Raw genomic sequence first — 27,545 nt, forward strand, 5'->3', positions numbered from 1 at the left:
AGTAATATTTTATAAACACACAAAAAATAATCTCTTTATTTAAAAAAAAAAAGATTTTATTTATTTATTTGACAGACAGAGATCACAGGTAGGCAGACAGGCAGGCAGAGAGAGAGGAGGAAGCAGGCTCCCCGCTGAGCAGAGAGCCCAATGCAGGGCTCGATTCCAGGACCCTGGATCATGACCTGAGCTGAAGGCAGAGGCTTTAACCCACTGAGCCACCCAGGCGCCCCTTAATCTTTACTTTTTAAAATGTGGTGCCAATTAAGGGTATTTAAACCTCAAAGGATTGCAGTAACAGGCACCCCCAGCCCTTCTTTCCTTTCCTACCAATCTAAATGAAAGCAAAATATCTGCCTTGTCATTATTAATAAAATAAACCTATTATTATTACTTAGTTACTTGTAAAGAACATACATATTATTATTACATAATATATATTATTATATGTATATAAGACATAGTATGTATTATATACACATAATACATATAATACATATATACATATAATACTATTACATAGTATTATACACGTATACATAATATATGTAATTATAAAACAGTACCTACAATGAGGGCCTATTTCTTCACTATTCCAGTGATCAAAACACTGTAATATGAAAGATGAAACCTCTTTTTGTTTCTTCTGATCCCTAAAAAGCATTTTTATTCCATTCATCAACCATAGTAAAGTCCATTTTAGTTAAAGTTCTCAAATCCTGTGCTACTGAGCCATATATAAAGCAAACCTGTTTTATACAAGGACTGGCCCTTTTGGTACCTCCAACTCTCGCAGGTCAAAGTGTGGCCTGAGAAACCAGCATCATGGCATCCCTTGGAAGCTTGTTGAAAATGCAGAATATCAGGCCCTGCCCCAGACCTACCAATTAATCAGATTCCCAGGTGATTTATTTGCCTATCAGGATTTGAGAAGCACTGACTCAGAACACTACATCCAGACAGAATTCTTTTAAAATAATATAGTCATCAGGTTCAAACTAAATTAGACCTATTTATAATATATCCTTTAATTCCTTATTTGATTCTAGTAATAAAATGTATAAATAAAACCATGATTACTCTGGCTTAAGTAGTACCAAAGAGAGGACTCAATCTCTTGCCTGACAATAACACTGCATGTCCTTAAGGTAATAAATTGGTAAAAAATTCTGAAAATTAAATGAAATTTAAACACTCTTCCCTCTGAGGTTATTTTCTTCTGTTCTAACCTTTTTCTTCATCTTTTCTACTTTGAATAGGTATATATAAAGGCACACACTTTCTATCTAATAAATCGAGTGCAAATTTCAGTTACCAAAAAGGGACTAAGACTGTCTTGATCATCTCAACCAAGTCTCAATGTTGTTTTGCCACGCTTAGCTAAGTATTACAAACTAAAGTAGTTGTTCTCCTCGTTTTAGCTGCATAATACAGTTACTGAAGAAATTCAGTGAAGAGGTTTGGAGCACAAAATTATATTCCTACTAAAAATTAAATTACTAAGGGAACAAAAGGGAACTTATTTACAAACTAAGTATCTCAGAAAATACCCTTGCTAGTTAACTAAATAGGAGACACATGGTGAAAAGCTTAGCCAGCACCCAACTAGGACTAGAAATTCAATCACTCTAATTTTGGAATTAAGGGAAACTGTTAGTTAACATATTCATATGGCAAAATGCAATCTAGCAACTAAAATGAAGTTTTTCCTACATGTTATATACATCAACTAATGAATATGGCACTTCCTAAAACAGAAGAGAATATGACCAACCAATCACAAAAATTAAATAGAATCCCTTCCTTTCTTCTCCACCCTCGTAAGTTTTCCTCCTACTGGAGTGCACATCAAGGACAGTCAACCAAATTTCAACCTGTCTATTCATATTAAGGTCCAAATCTTACCTATAATTCTAATATCTCACCCATGCTGTTGAACTATCCTCCCCCAAATCTGAATCTACCTTTACCTCAAATCTAACTGCAGGATTCTCAAACAGTATCAGCTGTATTTCAGACCATAAATGTCCAGCCCCTGGGACTCCATCTGCAGAACTGCATCAATATGAACTAACAGGAATAAAACTAAAATGGTCCACCTAATAAAACACTACTCTAGCTATCACCTTTACCTATGAGAAAGAAATCTCAAAAAGATTTTTCAAAAATAATGCCTACAACCTTTTGCTCCACTATAATTAACAAAGTAGTATGATTTATTTTGGGAACTGAAAGACTGGCAATCATCCATTAACATCAACCTTCTAGCCGATATTTATTATCACAATATTTAGTTTTATTAATTGAACAATTTTTTGGAAACTGGTCATGATACCTTAACAAACCAAAGCAAAAGGCAAAAAGAGCAAGAGCAACTGGAAAGTGTTACCAATAGGATTCTTCTACCTAGAACATAAACATGAGTTGCTCAGTAACGGTTCAGACTATCCTTGTCATACAGTTCTTTTAAGACAAATTTCTTTAGTTGAGCAATTACCACTATCAGGTTAAAAGTAGGAGGGTGAAATGTAGGGACCCACCAATGCAATTCAAGTTAAAAGTTCTTAATATTTGTGTTTTGAAACTGTGAATTCTATTATGTACTGCCTTATATAAAGGGATCTCTTCTTTCTTCCCCATTAAGAGAGACAGATACATGATAGAGAGGTGACACAGATAGATACATAGAATGCTGAATGAATGCATACTTTAAAAGAAAATCGGGGAGAAGCAGAAAGTCAAGGAATTTCATAATGCCCCTTTAATCAAAAATACCTACAGTGTCAAGGACAGGTATAATGCTCTAGAGATTCCAACATACTTAGTCACTTCATTCATATACCTGTTGAGAAGAGTGGGAAAATATTTCATCCCTAACCCATTCCCTACAGCTCCACACTCCTATGAACTGCCAGACAGACTGCACAATATGCATGCAGAAGAAAGTATAGAAATATAACAAGTTAACCCTCCCACAAAAAATATCAAACTACAGTTGTCTTCACTACTGCAACTAAATAACTTACCTGTACAACCAAAGATCTATCATTGTGGAAATATTATCTCTTTTCCTTATATCCTGAAGGAGTTGGAGCTACGATCTAGAATAGAGCTTAAGCATCAGGGTTTCAGACTCTCAGCTTCAGCCATGGAGAATACTAGAACCTCCTAAATTCCTTTCTTTAAAATAAAATAATAAAAAAAAATTAAAGAAACAAATTAACTTATGCTAACAGATTTACCTCTTCTATAAGAGGAAACAGCAGATAACAGAATATCTATTCATAGTAACATCTCTTGATACTTCTTAGTAACTCTGTAGCCTCAGAGATACCAAGAAACTAGAAAATGATGTTTAAAAACCAACAAAAACAAACCAGAAAGACCTTGAAATATACTGAATCCTCCCAACAACTCATTATTAGTTTGCATTAAAATGTGGCTCCATTCTTCTCTGGAGTCTATGGGCATTATCTTTTTGAGGTGACCCCAAGACTGCCTTTGATAAAAATTTCTCATACAGAATTTATAATCTCTTACTCTTATTCTAGAGGCCTTCCCAAACCTTGGCCTTCAAGTATTCAAAACTGGGGACTGAACAACAAAAATAAATTATGCACACCAAAGAATCAACTAAGTCTTCAAATATCTATATGATAACCCTGATGATTACTAAAGTGCCTTAAGACTCTATAATGAAGAAAATTTTCTATTATTTTTTATATGGATTTCAACTAGGACAAAAACAATACGGATTTTGTTGGCCAGATATTTTAATTAATCTAAGTGTACTCCATTTCTTGGGCAGTCTTATTAACTAAGAGTTTTACTTTATGATAATGTATATATGATATCCTTTTCAAAGAATCTGGCTAAATGGTTAAGTGCCCATTTGGAAACAAGCAGGAATACCAGGAAAAAGACTAGTAATGTTTATGATGCAGACAATCACTTTATTATATTCTAAAAGTAGATATTCTAAAAGATTTTCACAGTGAAGGATTACAATTTTAAAACTGATGCAGTTAACAAACATTGTGAACTAGAGTTACTGCCTAATAAAAATAAACAATTTTAGTCAGCTAGATCAGTAATAATATCTAATATCAAGAGATGCAATCTCTCACAAATATGGCCTATAAATTCTTGAAAAACACAAGGTAGGAAAATTGTCTAAATAAAATAATTTAATACTATATTAAGAAATATTCTAAACTAATATAAGGAGGGTGCATAGTGAAAACATGATCCTATAAAAAGTACCCCTGACTTGAAAATTCACTCATCTTACAACAAAGATTCCAACTGCCAACTCCTTAATACCCAACCTCAAAAGCCTTTCACAAACAGGGCAAAGTATTACCTTCTATAGTGTGTGGTGGGGGTGGCAAACATCAGGGGCAGAGGATCCAAAATTTAAGATGTGTCTCTGAGTACACATGGACATGCCCTTTCAAGCACTTTATTCCATTTCCAGTCGGCCACCTCCTACCCATTGTGGATTGGGTTTACTAAAGGAACCTCACTCATTATGATATTTACCAAGCAAGACTATCTGCAACTGTCATTTTCACAAAACTGATACTTACAGCTGAGTTCTACCAGTATTAAGATAGACAGGATCACCCAGATGTGTTTCTTAAAAGCCTGATACACTGAAAAAGAAACTTTAGTCAATTACTTCTACTAACTAAAGCCCACTTGGCCTTAATTAAGATTACATTTTTTTCTTACCTTTTTAAAAGTGTTTTTCGCCTAGTATTTGATCCCCAAACGTCTGTATTTATCTGTCATCACTGTTACTGTCCATGTTACATTGAGACTTCAGGTATTAATTATTTATATGGTTGTACTAGCACAACTTGATATCTGTGAAGGGAAACCACAATATAGTCACTATGGATGTGTTACTCTTTACAGATATGTGGACAGAAGTGGTATTTCTAAATACTTAGATAACACACTGCATTCTCTACTAAGCTGCACAAATAATTCCTTATATTAGGCTACAAAATCTGTGCTATCTTCAACAGACTAAGATGATTTGCTAATACTCTTACAAATGCTTCTCAGAGTACCCACATAAAATGTTTCAAGATTTAATTCTAAATTAAAATTCTTACAAATTTGAGAGCTCCATAGATTCCTTCTCTGACTCCCAGTGTAGACAGAGCTCATTTTCCAGATGCCTGTAACTGCTCAGGCATTAATAGAAAAGTATTTTGTGTGTGTGTGCTTTACAACAGTATTAGGGAATAAATCTTTTTTTTTTTTTAAAGATTTTATTTATTTATTTGACAGAGAGATCACAAGTAGATGGAGAGGCAGGCAGAGAGAGAGAGAGAGAGGGAAGCAGGCTCCTTGCTGAGCAGAGAGCCCGATGCGGGACTCAATCCCAGGACCCTGAGATCATGACCTGAGCCGAAGGCAGCAGCTTAACCCACTGAGCCACCCAGGCACCCGTATTAGGGAATAAATCTATAATGGTTATAAATGCAGTAAAAAAGATCATGACTTTTTCTTAAATGTGACTTTAAAACATTCCATGTTTTTAAAGTAATGATTTTGTCTTATTTAGATTATCCCTCTATGAATCATTTGTGAACATTATTTTGGCAGTAAAAAGAAGATAAATGTGATGAAATAAAACAAGATGAAGCTATCCAAATGTTCCCTAAAAGTAAGCTTCTTAAAAACATAACATGGTTATAGATCACAACTCTGAGAAACACAACAATGTGCCCATAATCATGACCAAAAGCATTATATAAAACTTTACGTCATTTCAACCAGTTTATTAATAGAAAAGTGAGCTACTAAAAAACTCATTCATATGTATCACAGAAACATAAGAATGGCATTCTAAAATGATTTACCATTGTGTGCCATTCTAAATTCCTATATAATAAAAAGAAAATGCATAGAAATGCAGATAGCTGGAGTGCCCTTGGGTGGCTCATTTGGTAAGATGTCCAACTCTTGATTTTGGCTCACGTCATGATCTCAGGGTCTTGAGATCAAGTCCCAAGTTGGGTTTCATGCTGGGCATAACACCTGTTTGAGATTCTCTTTCTCCCTCTCCCTCTTTCTCTGCTCCTCCCCTACTTATGTGGGCATGTGAGCACATTCTCTGTCTCTCAAAAATGGAAGGAAGGAAGGAAGGAAGGAAGGGAGGAGATAGATAGCCTTACACCTGTTTGTGAATAAAATTTTGATACTGGAGTTGTCAACCTGCCAGATCTTACCAGCGAAAGGTTTCATTATACCAGAGTAGAAACTAATAAAATGTTTTTATCAATTATGTTTCAATTTAAAAACAAACAAGCAAGAGAACAAGACAATAGAATAGTGTTTAAGAAATACTGGTATCTATCACCAAGTACTTAAAACAAGTCTATTCGTTTGTTTACAAATGTTAAACAATGCCATAAAAAATTAACACTATTAATGTAAACACTAAAATCTTAAGTATTCCTAAGTTTAAAAGTTGCTATAAATTCTTTTGTAACAAGCAAATTAAACTAGCCAAAATTCTTATATTCCTTATACTGCATTCTTTGTTTCCTTCACTATACATTTCAAATGGGGCAGATAAACTAGTTCAATTTGTGACAACTACAGCAATTTTCTTTTTCAATTATTTAACTATAGTAACTTTCAGAAATTTAAAAAACTTAGCTATTTTGTAATAGAAAACAAACTATTTAAATCCTATTTCTAAGGCCTTTGTATTTTTCCTTGCTACAGAACTTCGCTTGTTTTCACATACTAATAAAATCAACAGACTATTCAAGAATTCCAAAGGCAAATCCAAAACCAATCTTGACTGAAAAGAATTACTTTTCCTACTATTTGCAGTCTAACACTGGTGCTACTGTGCTAAATAGATTACAAGATCTAAGATTCATGGCACATATGAAATCACTTCAAAAGACTACAGAAAATCTCACTAGAAAATATTACCAGTTCTACTGATAAAACAAAGTTATAAGCTACACAACAAAGTAAAACTGTGATATCTAAGCTAAATGCAACCTAAATTATAAGACACCGAAATTTTTTTTTTAGTTTTATAGAACCTTGGAAAACATTCAAAACAAAAGTTATATACAGATTCATATTAGTACCCAATTCTTCAGTTGTTAAAATGAAAATACTGAATTGTGCACTATACCCTGTCTTTAAATAATTTTAAAAGAAACAGACAAGGACATTCAAAGGCAATTGTAAAAGCATTAAGATAACAATGGTCAGGGACAGAAACACCTTTGCTAGACAATTAAACTTATCATTTGCTATAGAGAACTAAACTGAATATTTGGTGCAAAGTATAACCAAAAAAGAGCACACTTTCCTGGCTCCCTAATTTGTTTGGAACCATGGTTTCAGTATGTCTTGGACGCCTTCAAAAGACTTTAGAGATGAGCCTATATCTCACAGTCAACACAAAGGTAGCAGAAGCATCAGGTTTGATAGGAGAAAGAAACAGGATTCCCTATCATCAAAATTAACTAACAACTATCTGACCATGAGTAAGCCACTTGGCTCTTCTGTGCTTCATTTCCTCATCTATAAAACAGGAGTACTTCTCAGGGTTACTCTGAAGTTCAGAAGAGATTATGTCTGTGAAGTACTTTAGCTTAGTGGTTTTCAAACACTAGTGTGCCTAAGGAATTCCTGCACCCTACCACCCCAGAAATTCACATTCAGTAGAATTCTGGATATGCATGCATAAATCTGTATCTTTAGTTAAGTACTTCAGGTCATTGCAAAGTAGGGGTTGTAGGGGCTCCCCCAAGGATACGGATCATACTTTGAAAAAAGTTATATCAGTTTCTTCTGAAGCATTAGTGTTCATAAGCACTACCCTAGGTACCTGTTTAAAATGCAAATTTCCAGGGATGCCTGGCCAGTTCAGTCAATGGAACAAGTGACTCTTGATCTCAGAGTTGTGGGTTCAAGCCCCACGTTAGTGGCAGAGACTACTTAAAAATAAAACTTTTAGGGGCACTTGGGTGGCTCAGTTAACAGTCGGACTCTTGATTTTCAGCTCAGGTTATGATCTCAGAGTTGTGGGGATGAGCCCTATGCCAAGTTCTGCACTCAGCAGGGAGTCTGCTTGAGATTCTCTCTCCCTCTCCTCTGCCCCTTTCCACCAGGCCTGAGTGTGTTCTAAAACAAATCTTTTTTAAAAAATAAAATCTTTAAATAAAATGAACTGGAAATTCTAAGCCTCATCCTTAGAAATTCAGATTGAATAAACTTGGGGTAGGGCACAGAATCTTCATTTTATCAAACACCACAGGTGACTCAGATGCAAATAGCTCATGATCCATCCTTTTAGAAACCCTATACTAGATACTTCCCCTACATATTTCCCATATTGTCCCCCACCTCTCTAGTTATCAACAACCAAGACCAACCTTAGGCTTTCATCATTCACTTTAACTAACTTACCTGACATGTAACTGGTCCTTCTACTTTAAGTCTCATCCCTTACAAATGCATGTTCTATAGACTGATCTAAAATGCACATCTATGTCTCTCTCCTAACTAAAATGCTTCTAACGGACTTCTACTTCTGGCCAAGACAAAGTAACAGGAATGAGATTTATGTTGCCACCCCAAACAATGAAGAACAACTAAAATTCTGGACAACAGACACTGGGAACCAGACAATGTAACCGAGGACAATGGTCATTGAAAGAGGAGAAACAAATGAGGCAAAGTTGATAATTGCTCGAGCTTACTGATGAGAGAGTTTCCAGACTACAGAGTGTGGAGGGTAATCAAATCTCCCTGAGTTAAAAAGATGAACTGAGTAGTTTGGGGAGGCCAAAGTAACTACGGTCTACAGAACATCAGAAGATCTACAGAAATCCCCCTCAAGTCTAACCCAAGTACTGATCAGTGTGCATGTCCAAGGCCTGGAAAAGGCCTGGAAAAACATCCATAAGGAATACAGAGAATGATATCCACAGCCAGGGGTATGCTGGAAAATTTTTAACAACCAGGAGCAGTTAGTTGTTTATTGGTTTACAGGATTACCAATGCCTGTGGTATGAATATTCCCACCTGCAGCAATTTCAAGCTATTAACTATCACTTAGGGCTAAGTTAGAAAAAGATGCATGGTAGCACATCAAATATTATATAGTATTTGTACCACAGAGATATAACAGATGTAAATTATCACCTGTGCATAAAAACCATAACATGTAATAATAGAATACTGAGGTAATGAGCTTTGAGGTATCATCCTTTGTTCTCAATATAACTGATTAAATTATAAGCACATACAATTTAATTCTATTAAGAATTAAACCAGCTCAGGGGCTCCTGGCTGGCTCAGTCAGTGGAACAGGCAACTCTTGATTTCAGGGTTCTGGGTTTGAGCCCCAAGATGGGTGTAAAATTTACTTGAAAATAAAATCTTAAAAAAAATAATAATAATAATTAAACCACCCCAGAAACTTCCTAACATTTTAACAAATAGCCCTCACAAGCTCCAGCATACCACTGGCCATGACTCACACTGCCCACAGCAATGGTCTGTATACCTTCCAGCTAGAGCAGAAAACCTTCTAATTCACAGAATATCAAATACAGTGCTCAGAGGGGCAATGCCTTAGTAGTGGGGTAAAATGAGTTCTAAAGACCACTCTGGTCCCACCTAACAGAATTTTTAAAAAGCCTTAAAATAATAATAATAAAGCCATTTCCAAGGAACTTAACTGTGTCTCAAAACAAACCTCAAGAATATTCATAGTAATACAAAAATTTCAGCACCAAACAAGGTAAAATTGGCAATGCCTGGCATCCAATAAAAAACCAGCAGACAGGGGCGCCTGGGTGGCTCAGTGGTTTAAAGCCTCTGCCTTCGGCTCAGGTCATGATCTCAGGGTCCTGGGATCGAGCCCCGCATCGGGCTCTCTGCTCGGCAGTGAGCCTGCTTCCTCCTCTCTCCCTGCCTCTCTGCCTACTTGTGATCTCTGTCAAATAAATAAATAAAATCTTAAAAAAAAAACAAAACCAGCAGACAGGGGCGCCTGGATGGCTCAGTGGGTTGAGCCTCTGCCTTTGGCTCAGTCATGATCTCACAGTCCTGGGATCAAGCCCCGCATCGGGCGCTCTGCTCAGCAGGGAGCCTGCTTCCCCCTCTCTCTGCTTGCCTCTCTGCCTACTCGTGAGCTCTCTCTCTAATAAATAAATAAAATCTTTAAAAAAAAAAAAATCAGCAGAGAGTGTCTTTAGATAGCCCTGTCCTGGTGGTATTTTCAATAGCCACTTAACCTTGCCTGGTACAGTATGCGGGTTGTAAACTAGCATGGAACCTTAAAGCAGGTTCTTGTTGGTACACAGCACAAATTAGTTATATATTGGGATGGTAACTTTTCATCTTCAGTTGTCCCTGATGTAGCTTCTAAGAAATAATTGTTGTTCTGTTAACAGAATACCACTCTGTAATTGCAAAGAAAAAAAAAGCTGCAGCTGTTCTGTTGACATTCTGAATGCTTCTAAGTAAATACCTTTTTTTTTTAGTAGTATTATTGTCCTTTTCATAGGTCTGAAATTTTTCTTCTTAAAGGGAAGGTAGTCTTTTGCTTTTGCCCATTTTGGATCACACGGATTATTATAGTGTTTATCTTTTCAGATAGTTAGCTGATAAAAAGCTTTTGTCTGCACCCTGCACACTCATGATGAGGGTAATAAAAGTTGAATTGAGACAGTTTTCATCCATAAGTGAAACTCAAATCTTGATCGACTGATACCAGATCTCACATAGCCCAGTCACATTTATAAAGTGAAGAGTAATCAGTCTAATCACAGCATAGGATCAGTAGAATCAAACATTTTGAAAAGTCTGTCCTTGAAGGACTAAGAGAAAAGTATGTTCTAATCCTTACATGAGGACTCTACATTCCTTAACTCCCATTACCATGTAATGGCAGTTTATTTGCAGTTCCCACATTAAAGAAGACCTGAGAATGTATCCCAAAAGTGTGACCTTAAAATACAACACTGCCATATTAAATTTTTTATTGACATTAGTCCCAGCAAAGGGTCTGGAAAAAAAAGGTGGGGGTGGGAGCTGGCTGTAAATGTCTTCTCCTATGTATCTGAATACGGATTTCTTAGGAAACTTGACTTTCATTAAAGGTATTTTTAATTAATTGGGCCAACTTATAAAATGTATGCCACATTTAAAATCAGGTGTATTTTCTTATATTATACTTTGCTCCTTTATATAAGTCAAATAGACCTAAAGGAAGAAGACACATAAAACTTTGTATTTCAGTATGAGTTAACTGATTTGAATTTGATTTTTCTTTACAAAACCCTAACTCATTCATCAGACTCATGCTTATCTACTTAACAGTTTAGAAAACAATTTGGCAATTTTGTAGTTTTGTGAGATTATCGTTATCTTAAAGTGCCAGTGTTTTAAAATAGCGTTCTTGTAATTTTACATGCTTTTGTGATGGAGTGCTGTTTTGTTATATAATTTTGACTTGGATTCTTTCCATTTGCATTTGTTTATGTAATTTCAGGACGAATACTGAACATCTGAGTCCTGGATGATACTAATAAACTAATAATTGCAGAGGTTTAAAAAAAAAATCAGCAGACATGAAAAGGAGGAAAATACCAGTCATAATGAGAAAAATAAACAGAAATTGATTCATACATGATAGATGTACTAAACAAGAACATTAAATCATTTATTATAAACGTAGTTCCTAAGTTCAAAAAAGTACATGGAGGGGCCCCTGGTGGCTCAGTGGGTTAAGGCCTCTATCTTCGGCTCGGGTCATGATCCCAGGGTCGTGGGATCAAGCCCCGCATCCGGCCTCTGCTCAGCAGGGAGCCTGCTTCCTCCTCTCTCTCTGCCTGCCTCTCCACCTACCTGTGATCTCTGTCTGTGAAATAAATAAATTTTTAAAATCTTTAAAAAAAAAAAAGTATACGGAGAAAGATTAAGCATGTTAGGTAGAAATATGAAAGACTTTTTAGAAATTTGATTGTTTTAGTATTATAAAAATTATTTTAGTATTTTAAAAAAACTGGCTGGGATTAGGTCACTGAAAATGAGGACAAAGCAAAAGACACTATACAAAAGAGAAGAAAACAAGACTGAAGGAAAAAAAGCATAAACAAACTGTGGAACACCATCAAGCATCCCAATACACAAATAGTCAGAGTACCCAAAAGAAGCAGGAAAGGGGCACGTGAGTGGTTCAGTCGGTTAAAGGATCTGATTCTTGGTTTTGGCTCAGGTCATGATCTTAGGGTCCTGGAATTGAGCCCCACATGGGGCTCTGTATCTAGCAGAGAGTCTGCTTGAGGATTCTCTCTCTCTCATTCTTCCTCTGCCCTTCCCCGTGCTCTCCTGTGTATACGCATGCATGCTCTCTCTCTCTCTCTCTCAACTCAATAAATCTAAAAATAACAAAAACAAGGTGCCTCATTAGCACAGTAGGTAGTACGTTAGTCTCATAAAAATAACAAAAACAAAAAATACATAAGTAGGGAAAATAATGGCCCAAAACTTTTCAAATTTCATGGAAATTATAAACCTAAAGATCAAAGAAGCTAAAGAGAATGAAATTTAGGGAGACAAGATGGCGGGGAACTAGGAGGAGGCACTGTTTCAACCTGTACCCTAAAGTGAGCTGATTACCTACCAAGGAACTCTGATCACCCATGAAATCAGCCTGAGATTAGAATTATACATGTCTGGAGAATGAAATTTATCTTTAAGGTATTGAAAGATGCTATTAAGAACTCAGTTGCCAGAGCAAATATCTTTCAGAAACTAACATGAAATAAAGATATTTTAAATTATAAATGTTGAAAGATACCATCACCAACAGACATGCACCATAAGAAATATTAAAGGAAGTTTTTCAGACATAGGATATTAGAGGACAGTCTGGGTCTACCCAAAGGAATGAAAAGCACAGGAAATAGTAAATGAGAATAAATAAAAAAATTTTCCCCCTTAGTTTTTAAATGTCCTTACAAGAGAACTGATTATTTTAACCAAAAAAAGATACTAATAGATTGTGAAATTTACAACATAGATGGAAGTAAACTGTATCAGCAAAACAGCAGAGATAATAATACTACATGTGAAGTGGTATAGAATCATATATGTGATAAATTAAAGATGTATATTATGAAACCTAAAGTAACCATTTAAAAAAAAAAAAACACATGTGATAGTTAATAAGCCAACAAAGGAAATACAATAAAGACATTTTAAAAACACCCAAATAAGGCTGAATAAAAGGGAAATGGGAATAAAGAACATATAGGAGAAAGTTTTTAAAATTGGAAGGTAGGAGATTTAAATTTACCTATTATCAAAAATCACTTTAGGGGCACCAGGGTGGATCAGTGGGTTAAGGCCTCTGCCTTTGGCTCAGGTCATGATCCCAGCATCCTGGGATCAGCCCCGAAACAGACTCTCTGCTCGGCAGGGTGTCTGCTTCCTCCCTCTGCCTGCCTCTCTGCCTACCTGTGATCTCTGGCTGTCAAATAAATAACTAAAATCTTTAAAAAAAAATCACTTTAAATGTAAATGGTCTAAAAACAGTTTAAAAGTAGTTTAAATTATATGAAAAAAGTTATATGGAAAGAATAATTAGTAAGAATTCAAATCACATAATTTGACTACAATGGAATTAATTAGAAATCAATAATATATCTCAAAAATCCCCAAATACTCAAAATAAGTTACAACCTATAAGTCAAAGAGAAAATCAAAAGGGAAATGAGAAAATTGTAGAACTACGTGAAAAAAACCTACATTTAAAAATCTGTGACATACAACAAAAGCAGTATTACAAGGAAATTTACAGCAATAAACATACATTAGTAAAGACACAAGGTCTCAACTCAATGACATTTAGAAGAGTATAATATAATCATAAAAAGAAGAAATTAACAAAAAAGGATAAGCAATAATAAATGAATAAATAAATAAGAACCAATACAACAGAAAACAGAGAAAATTTTAAAAAAAAAAAGAAAGCTTGCCCCCCGGACCCAAGAGAAGGAGTTGTTTTGGTTTTTTTGAACTAGGCTCTATACCCAACATGGGGCTTGAACTCACAACCCTGAGATCAAGAATCACATGCTCTACCCACTGAGCCAGCCAGGAACCAACCCCCCAACAAAAGATGGTTAAGAAAAATCAACAAAACTGATAAATCTCTAGCCAGACTGACTAGGAAAAAAATATAAATTACCAACTATTAGAAATAAATTATTAATATAACTACAGATTCTATATTTTAAAAATAATTATTTTAGGGGCGCCTGAGTGGCTCAGTGGGTTAAGCCTCTGCCTTCGGCTTAGGTCATGATCTCAGGGTCCTGGGATTGAGCCCTACATCGGGCTCTCTGCTCAGCAGGGAACCTCCTGCCTCCCCCCACCACCACCTGCCTCTCTGCCTACTTGTGACCTCTATCAAATAAATAAATAAAATCTTGAAAAAAAAATAATTATTTTAACAAGGGAGGCAAGACAAACCAATGGGAAAAGAATAATCTTTTCAACAAATGGTGCTAAAATAATTGGATATCCACATGCTTAACAGATACAGAGTTACGTAAACAAAAAAAGTCCTGGAGATGTACAGTGGTAATGGGCTGCCCAACAATGTGAATGTACTTAATGCCACTAAAGTGTACACTTAAAAATGGTTAGGGGTAGCACCTGGGTGGCTCAGTTGGTTAAGCAACTGCCTTCAGCTCTGGTCATGATCCTGGAGTCCCAGGATCAGGTCCCGCATCAGGCTCCCTGCTCAGCAGGGAGTCTGCTTCTCCCAATGACCTCTCTCTCAAATAAATTAATTTAATTAAAAAAAAATGGTTAGGGGTGCCAGGGGAGTAGCTCAGCTGGTTAAGCGTCCAACTCTTGGTTTTGGCTTGGGCCCTATCTCAGGATCTTGAGACTGAGTGCTGCATGCAGGGGGCTGCTCGCTGAGTGTGGAGCCTCCTTAAGATTCTCTCTCCTCGGAGGGGACTCCAAGATGGCGGAGGAGTAAGAGACCTAAATTTCTTCTGGTCCCAGGAATTCAGCTAGATAGTTATTAAACCATTCTGAACACCGAAGAACTCAAAAGAAGGCTGGCGAAAAGAATAGCAGCAACTCTATGAACAGAAAAACGACCACTTTCTAGAAGGTAGGACGTGCAGAGAAGTGAATCCAAGGTGATATACAGGAAGATAGACTGTGGAGGGGAGGGAGGCTCCATCAGCCGACTCCCAGCAAGTGATATAGCAGCAGAGCACAAAAAAAGGAAAACAGGAGAATATGATCAGTCAGGTGAATAGAACAAAGCCATATACTAGATTTGGGGTATATTTTGGTCTGTTAGAAGAATCTGCACCTCAAAATTTTAAAGAAAGAAAAGCTTACATATATATACAAAAAATAAGGTTAAATACAATGAAGGGATAGAATATGATTGTAATAATGGATATTAAAAAAATTTTAAAAACGAATTGATAAATTGGCTGAAAAAGGAAAGAAGGAAAAATTTTAAAAAATAGAAAAAGAAAAAAATAAAAATTTTAAAAATTAACTTTGGGGACGCCTGGGTGGCTCAGTTGGTTAAGCGGCTGCCTTCGGCTCAGGTCATGATCCCAGCGTCCTGGGATCAAGTCCCACATCGGGCTCCTTGCTCAGCAGGGAACCTGCTTCTCCCTCTGCCTCTGCCTGCCTCTCTGTCTGCCTGTGCTCGCTCACTCTCTCTCCCTCTGTCCCTGACAAATAAATAAATAAAATCTTTAAAAAAAAAAAAAAGATTAAAAAATTAACTTTGAAAGACTAAGGAATCATATGGAAAAAGCCCTGAATTCTGTGTGTTTTATTCCACTAGCACTGGACCTTTGCAGTTCTCACTGATTAGTAGATTTGGTCTTGGCTGGATGTTCTTGCTGATCTTCTTGGGGAGGGACCGATTGCATTGATTTTCAAATGTCTTTGCCACAGGAGGAACTGCACCACCCTTGCGGTAGGCTTAGCCCAGGGGCTGGGCTAAGTAGTCTGCTCGGGTTTGCACTTGGTAGCTTTTATTCCCTGAAGTCTTTCCGCAAAGCTTTGGAGGACGAGAATTAAAATGGCAGCCTCCCAATCTCTGACCATGGAGGAGCCAAGAGGTCAGGGCCCCACTCCTCAGTGAGCCCTCAGAGAAAAGTAGTCAATCACTCCTGTCTCCTGATATCTGGCAGAACTCTGTGCTCTTCCAGCCTGTGACCAAGTGTTTCTGTCTCAGCACATGACCCATTTGTAGTCTCCAAACCTGCAGATTCCTGTGGCAGACTCCTATGGCAGGGTCCCATGCCACTCCTCCTAGGGGAAGAAAGGGATCTCCCCAGATCTGCCACATATTGGGCCCCTGTTCGAAGGAGTAGTGGCTCAACTATGCCACGGATTTTATTCGCCAGTGAGATCATAGTCTTCTTTTTTTATTACTCTCCCCTGATCTGCCACATATTGGGCCCCTGTTCAAAGGAGTAGTGGCTCAACTATGCCACGGATTTTATTCGCCAGTGAGATCATAGTCTTCTTTTTTTATTCCTCTCCCCTCTCCTGCCCCCATAGTTTCAGGTCTCTTCTGATATGTTTAGTGTATATTTTTCTGGGGTCATTGTTACCCTGGTAGCATTTTGTTCTCTTGTTCATCTATTTTTCTCTGGACAAAATGACAAAATGGAAAAACCTCGAAAAAAGAACAAGAGGCGATACTGACTGCCATGGAGCTAATCAACATGGACATTAGTAGGATGTTGGAACTAGAGTTCAGAATGACGATTATTTAGATACTAGTTGGACTTGATAAAAGAACAGAAGATACAGAGAATCCCTTTCTGGAGAAATAAAACCTAACCAAGTTGAAATCAAAAAGGCTATTAATGAGGTGCAATAAAAAACAGAAGCCCTAGCTGCTAGGATAAATGAGGCAGAAGAGGGAATTAGTGACACAGAAGACCAAGTGATGAAGTATAAAGAAGCGGAGAAAAAGAGAGAGAAACAACTACTGGATCACAAGGGGATAATTCAAGAGATAAGTGATATCATAAAGCAAAACAATATTAAAATAATTGGAATCCCAGAAGAAGAAAGAGAGAGGCAGAAGGCATAATGGAGCAAAATACAGCAGGAAACTTCCCTAACTTGGTGAAGGAAACAGGCATCAAAATCCAGGAGGCAGAGAGAATCTCCCTCAAAATCAATAAAAACAGGTCAACACCCTGACATCTAGTAGTAAAACTTACAAATCTAAGGGACAAAGAAAAAATAGTGAAAGCAGCCGGGGACAAGAGGTCTGTAACCTACAATGGTAGAAACATTAGACTGGCGGCAGACCTATCCACAGACACCTGGCAGGCCAGAAAGGACTGGCATGATATAGTCAGGGTACTAAATGAGGAAAATTACGCAGCCAAGAATACTATATCCAGCTATGAAGTCACTGAAAGTAGGAGACAAAAACCTTACAGGACAAAGAGAAACTAAAAGAATTTGTGATCACCAAACCAGCCCTACAAGAAATATTAAAAGGAGTCCTCTAAGCAAAGAGACAGCCTAAAAGTAACATAGACCAGAAAGAAACAGAGACAATATATGGTAACTGCCACTTTATAGGCAATATAATGGCACTAAATTCGTATCCTTCAATAGTTACCCTGAATGTAAATGGGCTAAATACACCAATCAAAAGACACAGGGTGTCAGACTGGATAAAAAAACAAGACCCATTGATATGCTGTCTGCAAGAGACTCATTTTACACCCTAAGACATCTCTTGATTAAAAGTGAGGGGGTGGAAAACCAGTGGCAATTCTTATATCAGACAAATCAGATTTTAAACCAAAGTCTATAAATAAGAGACGAGGAGGAACACTATATCATACTTAAAGGGTCTATCCAACAAGATCTAACAACTGTAAATATTGATGCCCCTAACATGTGAGCAGCCAATTATATAAGCCAATTAATAACAAAATCAAAGAAACACATCAACAATAACTTTAAGACCCACATTAATGAAATGGACAGATCATCTAAGGAAAAGATCAACAAGGAAATAAGGGCTTTAAAGGACACACTGGACCAGAATGACTTCACAGATATATTCAGAACATTCCATCCCAAAGCAAGAGAATACACATTCTTCTCTAGTGCACATGGAATATTCTCCAGAATAACAGGGTCACAAATCAGGTCTCAACTGGTACCAAACGAGTGGTATCATTCCCCACCTATTTTCAGATGACAATGCTTTGAAACTAGAACTCAACCACAAGGGGAAGTTGGAAAGAACTCAAATGTATGGAGGCTAAAGAGCATCCAACTAAAGAGTGAATGGGTCAACCAGGAAATTAAAGAAGAATTTTAAAAATTCACGGAAAAAAATGAAAATGAAAACACAACTGTTCAAAATCACTGGGAGGCAGCAAAGGCACTCCTAGAGTAAAATATATACCAATACAAGCCTTTCTCAAGAAACAAGAAAGGTTTCAAATACACAACCTAACCCTACACTTAAAGGAGCTGGAGAAAGAATAGCAAATAAAACCTAAACCCAGCAGGAGAAGAGATATAATAAAGACCAGAGCAGGAATCAATGAAACAGAAACCATAAGAACAGCAGAATAGAGCAACGAAACCAGGAGCTGATTCTTGGAAAGAATTAATAAGATGGATAAACCCCTGGCCAGGCTTATCAAAAAGAAAAGAGAAAGGACCAAAGTAAATAGAATCATGAAAGAAAGAGGAGAGATCACAACCAACACCAAAGAAACACAAACAATTATAAGAACATATTATGAGCAGGGGCACCTGGATGGCTCAGCGGGTTAAAGCCTCAGCCTTCGGCTCAGGTCATGGTCCCAGGGTCCTGGGATCGAGCCCCGTGTCGGGCTCTCTGCTCAGCGGGGAGCCTGCTTCCTCCCCTCTCTCTCTGCCTGCCTCTCTGCCTACTTGTGATCTCTGTCAGTCAAATAAATAAGTTAAAAATTAAAAAAGAAAAACATATTATGAGCAACTATTATGCCAACAAATTAGACAATATGGGAGAAATGGTTGCATTCCTAAAGATGTTAAACTACCATAACGGAACCAAGAAGAAAAAGAAAAACCTGAACAGACCTATAACCAACAGGACCGAGCCCCGCATTGGGCTCTCTGCTCAGCGGGCAGCCTGCTTCCCTGCCTCTCTGCCTACTTGTGATCTCTGTCTGTCAAATAAATAAATAAAATCTTTAAAAAAAAAAAAAAAAAAAAGATTCTCTCCTTCTCCCTCTGTCTCCAACCCTCACTCGCCCATGCTCTCTTCCTCTCTTAATAATAATTTTAAAAAATTAAAATGGTTGATTTTATGATATGTAGAGTCTATGACAATCAAAAATCTAAAGCCAGGGGCACCTCGGTGGCTTAGTCAGTTAGGCATCTGCCTTCAGCTCAGGTTATGATCCTGAAGTACTGGGATCAAGCCCATTTGGCCTCCCTGCTCAGTGGGGAGTCTCTTCACCCTCTCTGTCTGCCCCTACCCCCACTCCTGCTCTCTCTCACCTGTCAAATAAATAAATAAATCTTTAAAAAAGCTTTAGGGGCACCAGGGTGGCTCAATCAGTTAAGTATCTGCCTATGGCTCAGGTTATGATCCCAGAGTCCTGGGATTGAGCCCCACATTGGATTGAGCCCCACATCCTCTCTCTTTCCCAAATAAACAAAATCTTTTTAAAAATTTTAAATCAAAAAAGAACAAGTAACCAAAGAAAACGACATATAAACTATAATCATCAAAATCAAAACATTTTGTGCTAAGAACTCCATCAAGATCATGAAAAGACAACCCAAAAAATGAGAAAATATTTGGAACTCATTTGTCTATAGTTCTACCTTTGCAACATAATGAAAAGATAATCTAGTTTAAAAATAGGCAAAAGCCGGGGCGCCCGGGTGGCTCAGTGGTTAAAGCCTCTGCCTTCAGCTCAGGTCATGATCCCAGGGTCCTGGGATCGAGCCTTACATCGGGCTCTCTGCTCAGCAGGGAGCCTGCCTCCTCCTCCTCTCTCTCTCTGCCTGCCTCTCTGCTACTTGTGATCTGTCTGTCAAATAAATAAAAATCTTTAAAAAAAAAAATAGGCAAAAGCCTTGAATGTATTTCTGCAAATAAGACATACAAATAGCTGGGGTGCCTGGGTGGCTCAGTGAGTTAAAGCCTCTGCCTTCAGCTCGGGTAATGATCTCGGGGTCCTGGGATCGAGCCCCACATCGGGCTCTCTGCTAGGCGGGGAGCCTGCTTCCTCCTCTCTCTCTGCCTGTCTTTCTGCCTACTTGTGATCTCTATAAAATAAATAAATAAATAAAATCTTTAAAAAAAAAAAAAAGACATACAAATAGCCAATAAGCACATGAAAAGATGCTCAACATCAGTAGCCATTAGGGAAATACAAGCAAGAACCACAAAGATATATCAGTTCATACCCACTAGGATAAATACAATAAAAAGATGGACAGTAGTAACTGGTTGGCAAGGATGTGGTGAAATTACTACCCTCATACATTCCTGGTAGAATAAAAAATGGTGTAGTTGTTTTGGAGAAGTCTGGCAGATCCTCAGTATGTTAAACAAAATTACCCTATGACCCAGGAATTCCACTTGTAGATACACAGGAAAGAAAAAGGAAACAGGTTCACAAAAAAACTTGTTCATAAAAGTTCATAGCAACATCATTCCTAATAGGCAAAAAGTGGAAGTAACCCAAATATCCATAAACTGTTGAATGATAAAAGAAAATGCATTATATACACAAGGGAATATTCCTCAGCCATAAAAAGGAGATGCCTAAACATGAATGAACCTTAAAAACATTACGCTAGGGGCACCTGGGTGGCTCAGTTGGTTAAGCAGGGGCCTTCAGCTCAGGTCATGATCCCAGGGTCCTGGGATGGAGCCCCGCATCAGGCTCCCTGCTCGGTGGGGAGCCTGCTTCTCCCTCTCCCTCTACTGCTCTGCCTGCTTGTGCTCTCTCGCTCTGTCAAATAAATAAAATCTTAAAAAAAAACATTATGCTAAATTTAAAAAAAACAGTCACAAAAAGTCACACGTTATATGATCCCCTTGATATAAAATGTCTAGAACAAATTCATAGGAACAAAAAGGAAACCAGTGGTTGCAGAGACTGGCAGTGGGAGAAGATGGCTGAAAGTGATCACTAATGGGTATGAGGTTTCTTCTTAGAGTAATGAAAGTATTCTGCAGTTAGGTACTGTGATGGTTGCACAGCTTTGTGACTATACTAAAAATCACTGAATTGTACACTTTAAAAGGGTGGATTTTATTATGTCTCAATTTTTATACCATATCTCAATTTTTTTAAAAGATAAGAGATTCTAGGGGCACCTGCGTGGCTCAGTGGGTTAAGCTCAGGTCATGATCTCAGGGTCCTGGGATCGAGCCCTGCATCGGCTCTCTGCTCAGCTGGGGGCCTGTTCCCCCTCTCTCTCTGCCTGCTGCTCTGCCTACTTCTGATCTCTCTGTGTCAAATAAATAAGATCTTTAAAAATAAGAGATTCTAAATCACTTCATGTCAATAAAGTAAGTAAGTTTGACAAAATGGACAAATTCCCTAAAAGATCAGAAACTTACAAAGCTCACCCAAGGAGAAATGTTTATACATTAAACCTATCTAAAGAACTAGTAGTTAAAAACTTATTAACGAGTAAAAGTCCAGACCTTGAGGGCTTCACTGGTGAATTCTGACTATACTATATATTACGCATTTAAAGAAGAAAATACCAATCTACTCAAACTCTTCAAGAAACCTGAAGATACTTTCTCAACTCACTGTATGAAGCCAGCATTATTCTAATACCAAAACTAGACAGACATTACAAGAAAACAATACTACAAACCAATATTCCTCATGAACACAGATGTAAAATTCTAAACAATTTTTAACTTGATTCCAACAATATATAGGCATACCTCATATTATTATACTTTGCTTCACAAATTGAAAGTCTGTAACAACACTGCCTCAAGCAAGTCTATTGGTGTATTATTTTCAACAGCATCTGCTCACTTTCTGTCTCTGTTTCATATTTTGGTAATTCTCCCAGTATTTCAAACTTTTTCATTACTTTCTATTTGTTATGGTGATCCATAGTAAGTGATTACAACTTGGAGAAAGCTCAGTTGATAGGCAGCATTTTTCAGCAATAAAGCATTTTTTAAATGAAGGTACATACATTGTCTTGTAGATATAATGCTATTGTCACACTTAATATACTACAGTATAAATGTAAATAAAACTTTTATATGCACTGGGAAGCTAACAAATTCATTTGACTTGCTTTATTGAGATATTTGCTTTATTGCAGTGTTCTGGAACCAAGCCTGCTATATCGCCTAGGTATGCCTGTATAAAAGGATAATACATCATGACCAAATGATGTTCATCTCCAAAATATACAAGTGTTTAAATGTATTTAAGGTTGATTCAATATAATTTATTATATTAACGGACTAAAAAAGAAACCCATAAGGTCTTCTATGCAAATACAGAGAAGGCATTTGACAACAATCTATATCCCTATCTATAGTGACAGAAAGGAGATGAATTAGTGGTTGCCAGGGTACGGTAAGGGGGGAAAAGAGAAACGATAGGAAGAGATTACAAAAGGGCATGGAGAACTTTGAACCTTGACTGTAGTGATGACTGCACAGTGAATACATGTAGGAAACACATCAAATTACGTATTTTAAATTATTGTCCAGGAAATTACTCTTAAATAAAGCTATTCCAAAATAAAGCCCCAAAATAAAAGACCTTTCCAGGACTACAGTTTAAAAATCTTAGTTTCTAAATGGAGATGAAAATCGTATCTGGGTTGTTCCATCCCTTCCTAATTCTACTCTAAGTTCTTCCCAGCGGCCAACCTGATCTAAACTGCAACCTCTGATCACAAAGGTTTTCAACCATGGTTAAGGGTTAAGTATCAAAATCATCTGTGGCACTTAAAAAGCAGGAGTTTCTAAATCTGTAGGTCTGAAATTCAGTACAGTTCTAATTTATGTATTTTTTGTTAATTTTTTAAATTTTATTTTTACTACTTTTAACTTTTCTATTGAAGTACAATATACACACAGAGGAAGTGCCCAAATTATAAATGTACAGCTTGAAGAATTACTATAAAGCATAGGTATATATACATATATATTTTTTTAAGTTTATTTTTAAGTAATCTCTATGCCAGGCGAGGGTCTGGAACTTAAGACCCCAAGAGGCATGTATTTTTTTAAGAGTTCCAAGGATGGGTGCACCTGGGTGGCTCAGTAGGTTGAGGCTCTGCCTTTGGCTCAGGTCATGATCTCAGGGTCCTGGGATCGAGCCCCACATTGGGCTCTCTGCTCAGCGGGGAGCCTGTTTCCCCCCTCTCTCTGCCTGCCTCTCTGCCTACTTGTGATCTCTCTCTCCCTCTGTGTGTGTGTGTGTGTGTTAAAGAGTTCCAAGGATGATTTTGATGAACAGCCAAGGATTAAAATTACTACCTCTGCCTCAAGCATCTTTTATTCTCCTTTCTTTTTGCTCAGCTAACATTTATCTGGCCCTTCAAGTAACAAATCAAATGCAACCACGTCCTCCCTCCAAGAATCTATGTGTTCTCAGGGAACTCTCCCTGTGCATAGCTCATACTAGTGAGCAGATAGGGTATTTTTCAAACTGTTTAAGGCAAAAAGTCTTAAGTTATATGCTAGAGAAAAAGAACAAAGTGAAACTAGTTCAAAACAAGTATACTGACTGCACGATAAAGAGCTTGCCTACCCCCTTTGAACTATCCCACTAGGAGATTAAAAATTACAACTTACTATACTCATCTATTTTCTTGTTTGTTTCATTCATCAAACTATTTCATAGCAAGGCCTCTCTTACTCTTCCTTTCTCTGGTGCACAGAAAACATTCATTTAACATTATTACTGAGACATTATCCAAATGGAATAAATATGGAGGATAAGTCAATAAGAGGAGAAAAAGGTTTGAGAAAAGGGGAACAGGACCTATGGGGCATCAAAATAGAAAAAGACTAGGCATATCGGAGTAACTAGAATGAGGCCAGTGAGGCTGGACCCTAGTTAATAAGCATCATGAAATAAGCTTTAAAGCAGACATCTGCTAGAGAATGAACGACTTGTAAGCCATAGTAAAAATTTGATCCTGTTTTTTATTTACTTTTTAAATTTTATTTTTAATGTAATTTGGATTATTTACCCTACTGAAGATTTTTAAAGAGGGGAATGACACAATCTGATCCACATTTTTTAAAAGACCATCCTGCCTGCTGTGTGAATGTGAACTCAAGAGCCTAATAGGAAGGGACCAAGAATGTTAACTGTAAATGTGATTAAAAGGAAATAAACGAGGGTCACTGGGGTGGCTCAGCTGGTTGAACAGCTGCCTTTGGCTCAGGTCATGATCCCAGAGTCCTGGAATCGAGCCCCACGTTGGACTCCCTGCTCAGAAGAGAGCCTGCTTCTCCCCTGCCTGCCGCTCCCATTGCTTGTGTTTTCTCTCTCCCTCTCCATGCGTCAAATAAATAAAATATTAAAGAAGAAAAAAAAAAACAGAAATAAAAGAATAAAAATTTAAGTAGAAAAGTGACAACATCCAATGCTGTCACTCATTTTCATTCATTCAACAAGCATTAATTGAGACTAGCTGTACTCCTGGCACTGTTCTAGGCAATGGGAATATAAAGCAAAGTTCCTGCTTTCACAAAGCTTATAAAAATATATTTTAAAGATATATTTGTTTTTTTGACCGAGAGAGAGAGAGAGCAAGAGCTAGCACAAGCAGGGGGAGTGGAAGAGGGAGAAGTAAGCTCCACACTGAGCAGAGAGCCCAACTCACAGCACAATCCTAAGACCCTGGGATCATGACCTGAGTCGAAGGCAGATGCTTAACCAACTAAGCCACCCAAGCACCCCACAGAGCTTATATTTTATATTAACAGTTCAAAAGATAAACTGTGTCCTGTGATAAAACTATAAAAAATAAAGCAAGGGAAGACAATGAAAAATGATGGAGTGGTTAGGGAGAATTGTATAATGACCTAACATTTAAATAGCGATCATGTAGGTAGTGGGGCCTTGTAGGCCACAGTTAAACTCTGAATTTTATTCTGAGCAAGATGAAAGCCCCTGGAGAATTTTGATCAAGGAAAGAAACATGATCTGACTTTCATTTAAAAGGGTAGTTTGAAGAGCCGTGTGCAGAACAAATGTAGGCAGCAAGAGTAGAAACACAGAGGATGGTCTTGGAGACTGTAACTGCTATTAGAGAAATAATGGTGCAACATCAGTCAAAGTGTTAAATTATCCACTTCACAGCTTTTGAAGGCAGGTCCAGCAGAATTCTCTTACTGGATGTGGAGCTTCAAGAAAAAGTCAAAGAATGAATCTTAAACATTATTCCTCTGCTCAGGGAGTACTCCTAAAAATGTTGTCCTAGTCCTGCATTTGTTACTGCCTTCTTTCATCCTTCCACAGTAACTTCACTGATGCTGAGAACTCTTAAATCTGTACGTCAGCTTCTACATTTCCCTTCAGAGGTTCAGTTCCATATATCCAACTGCCTGCTGGACTCTACAAAAACCTCAAACTCTACTTCTTCAAACAGAATTCACCATCTTTCTTTCAGCCCCACTAGCAATATCTGGTTCCTCAATCAGAATTACTTATTTAATGAATGATACTACCAAATTTCCTACTGACCGAACCAAAACCCCAGGAGCATAATTCCCCTTTCCTCTACCATCCAATCCACACCTTCCATATGCATACCCAATCATTTATCATATGGAGGGGGCTGATACAGGATGTGCATTTTAATGATGTCACAGCACAAGGTTTAAGGAATTTAGTTTGCTTTCTCTGACTTACAGTATAGGCAGCATTGAGTAACAGATTAGTAAATGCTCTAATATTTCTTTAAAAATAATCTAAGGGATAAAAATCTTCAGCCAAAGGCTATATATATATATTTTTTTTAAAGATTTTATTTATTTGACAAAGAGACACAGATGACAAGTAGGCAGAGGGTGGGGGGAAGCAGGCTCCCTGCTGAGCAGAGAGCCTGATGCAGGGCTCGATCCCAGGACCCTGAGATCATAACCTAAGCTGAAGGCAGAGGCTTAACCCACTTAGCCACCCAGACGCCCCCAAAGACTGTATTCTTTTTAGAGGTGGAAAACCTAAAGCTAATTCTCAGAACATGAATAGTCCACAGAAGCATAATTTATGAATCACAGCTGAAGTTGTGAAAGCAACATAGGTCAACAAAGGCAAGTAAGAACAGAAGTTTTCAGACAAACTCAGAAGGCAACAATGTCCATGCGTGTGGGTATAGAAGAAGAGATAATTTAAGAAACTGACAAAGAACCATGAGAGAGGACAGAAACCTGAAAAGAGTAACATAAAGAATTAAACTCTATGTTTGTGCTACTGGGTCCCAAAACCTGATCTTTGATGAAATGAGTAAAGTACAGAAAACATATCTCATGATCTATTAAAGCCAGGATCTATTCAATTTAAAGAATTACTTTATTCTGAATTTATGTCATGCCATTTTTTTGGTGTGAAAGACTTATCCGTAAATTATCTAATGTCATTTTTTAACAAAATTAAAAGTTGGCCATCCCACACTGATTCCAAAATTTTTTTTGAAAATTATACTATACCGGTCTATACATTTTTTAAACTGCTGTTAACTAAATACAATACAATAACTTTTAAACTGCTTTTTAAGCTTTTTAAAATAACTTTTAAACTGCTGTTAACTAATAAATACAATACAATAACTTAAAATCACTGAGGTTGTAATTAACACTAATTATGATAGCATATAAAGTAGGTATTAAAAAGGATTATCCAAATGTCATTTCTAAATATTACTCAACAATCCCACTTCATATTAGTAGATTCAAAGAGTACTAAACAAAGTAAAAAACATAAAAACAAGTGAATCCAAAGAGAAAAATGGGAATTCTAAAAACCATTCAGAAAAACATAAATAATTAAAAACACATTCAAAAGTAACTTTTCTTTAACCTACAGATTCATTAACCATTAGAGACTATTTCCCATTTTCTTCCTATGACTCTTTGAAGAGTTATATGATTTGTATGTGATGATTCAGTTTATTCCATACTTCTCAAAATATATTATTTATTCCTGTGCTAGTAATTTTAGGCCATAAAAAATGAACTCTTATTTTATTTAGTATTGTTTATTTTAAGGAATATTAGGGAAAAGTGCACGACACCAATCATTTTATGAAAAAAAATTTTAATTGAGGTGAGGCAAAAAAGGTTAAGTCAAAGAAAAGTCTAAAGTAAAGAATCATAAGGATTATATCCAGACACAACAAAAACAATAAAGTTAGAGGGATTAAAGTTTGAAAGAGTGTTATTACTGTACACTCCAAACACACAAAAAACTGTTTTTCATAAATATCTAACT

The 27,545-nt window shown here is 37.0% G+C and overlaps 1 protein-coding gene across 8 annotated transcripts in view; it reads right to left on the reverse strand.

The window, feature by feature from the left end:
- ZZZ3 (zinc finger ZZ-type containing 3) overlaps positions 1–27,545 on the reverse strand; it is a 111,245-nt gene that overhangs the window by 57,452 nt on the left and 26,248 nt on the right. For 3 of the 8 annotated variants that reach the window (XM_032870145.1, XM_032870144.1, XM_032870139.1), the window contains exons 2-4: positions 4,735–4,869; positions 4,590–4,655; positions 3,027–3,180 (exon numbers count right to left, since the gene is read on the reverse strand). The exons of 2 other annotated variants lie outside the window; for them this stretch is intronic. The gene's annotated coding sequence lies outside the window, so the exon portion shown is untranslated. The remainder of the gene's footprint in view (positions 1–3,026; positions 3,181–4,589; positions 4,656–4,734; positions 4,870–27,545) is intronic. 3 more of the 8 variants (XM_032870140.1, XM_032870141.1, XM_032870142.1) reach the window with 3 other exon arrangements.

Source organism: Lontra canadensis, unplaced genomic scaffold (assembly GCF_010015895.1).
Source record: "Lontra canadensis isolate GAN:19392208 unplaced genomic scaffold, GSC_riverotter_1.0 scaffold40, whole genome shotgun sequence".
Taxonomy (NCBI): Eukaryota; Metazoa; Chordata; class Mammalia; order Carnivora; family Mustelidae; genus Lontra; species Lontra canadensis.